The sequence below is a fragment of the Solanum tuberosum genome, unplaced genomic scaffold (assembly GCF_000226075.1).
Source record: "Solanum tuberosum cultivar DM 1-3 516 R44 unplaced genomic scaffold, SolTub_3.0 scf00141, whole genome shotgun sequence".
NCBI classification, from domain to species: domain Eukaryota; kingdom Viridiplantae; phylum Streptophyta; class Magnoliopsida; order Solanales; family Solanaceae; genus Solanum; species Solanum tuberosum.
Genome location: NW_006239075.1, coordinates 943,128 through 944,900, shown reverse-complemented (window position 1 = coordinate 944,900; position 1,773 = coordinate 943,128).

Sequence of the window (1,773 nt, the reverse complement as noted above, 5' to 3'; positions counted from 1 at the left end):
ATGGTTGCAACTTTTCCAAATAGTTGTAACATTTCCGATAAGGCACAATAAACATTTGTTCATACTATCCTTTGTTGTCTATAAATAGAGGAATTTCCTCTTATTTTAACACAATGAAAATTCTGAACCTCCTCTTCTTTTTCACAATTAAATATTTGTGTATTTTGCTCCTGTTGAGTGGCTCACTGACACCATTGCTTATGTTACAGATGCCGGTATGTATTTTAATAACCATTAATTTATGCTTATATTATTAACGATAAATGATAAGATGTAATATTTTTCATTTTCCTTTACATTATTAATATTTGTTACTACGTAATCTTGTATGTAAGACAATATAATGTTTTAGTTTTAATGAATAATAGATTTTAAGTATTATTTTATAAATTTTATGATATTAAATTCCCGTGTGAAGCGTGAATAATTGTACTAGTATATAATATATAAGAATTGCATATTGCATATTGTATATTGTGAATTGCCGAGGATTGCCACGTGGCACAATTGAAGGCGGCAACAGATAAAGAATTGATGCGGCACAGTTCAAGCAAAAATTGGATTCCTTTTTATTTTTAACTAGTGAATTTGTCCGCGCTTCGCGCGGCTATAAAAGACGATAAGATATCAAACATACGATAATAAAATATTTATATAAAATATAAAATAAAATAAATCATAAAGAGAACGTACGAAATAAATAAATAATACTACATCATTCTTATGACCTTAATCATTAAAAAATAAACAAATAAAATATGAAATTAATACATAATTATTCGATTTCATTTCGACGTGACGACGTACCCCCACAAGTTGTTCACCATACAAATAGCCTTCCTTTTGTTCTTCAAATCAGCCAAAAACATGAATATAATAAGCACCAGAAACATAACTTAAAAAGGCAATAATGTGATATTTTTACTATGTCTTAGGTTGTCTCAATTTAATTATAACACTATAATATCAAATATCAAATTTTGTCATGAATATGACTGTTAATTATTTTAGGGATTATGAGGATAAAAAGTTATGGGAGTGATAAATATAAAGACCATTAAATTTTACATTAAATAATATGAATGAATGGTTAATTGACATATTTATTTATTATATAATATACAAAATAAAGAGAAATCATAGAGAGAACATATGAAAAAATAAAATAATGTAATATTATTCCTATGGTCTTATTCATTAAAAAATAAAAGAAAATATACACTCTCACAAGCCGATCACCATTCAATAGTTTTCATATTATACTTCAAATCAAACTAAAACATGAATATAATAAACATAAAAAACATAACAACTTAAAAAATTAATGTAATCATTTTTACAAAATTTTATAATATCTTCATTTTTAACTCTACAATATAAAATACCTAATAATATTTTTAAATATGGAGGAATACATTCAACACTACATAAATTAGATAGACATAACTATATTATTTCTTTAATCATCCTTTCTAAGTATACCATAACTGAATAAAACTCATAACAATAGATGAATAAATTATACAAAGAAAAAAAAACAGAAGATGGTTTTAATTTTCACAATTCTTTTAATTTTCTAAAGAAAGTTCATCAAATACGAAAAAATAATAGATAATTTAATTTAATTAGCTGCCAAATGAGTGACTATTCTACTAAAACTAAATAATTAAAAATAAATAAAATAACATATTTACACAACCTTCTACCATACATATATACTGAGAGCAAACAAAAAGTTAGTGGAATACAAATTTTCAAGCATAATATGAAACT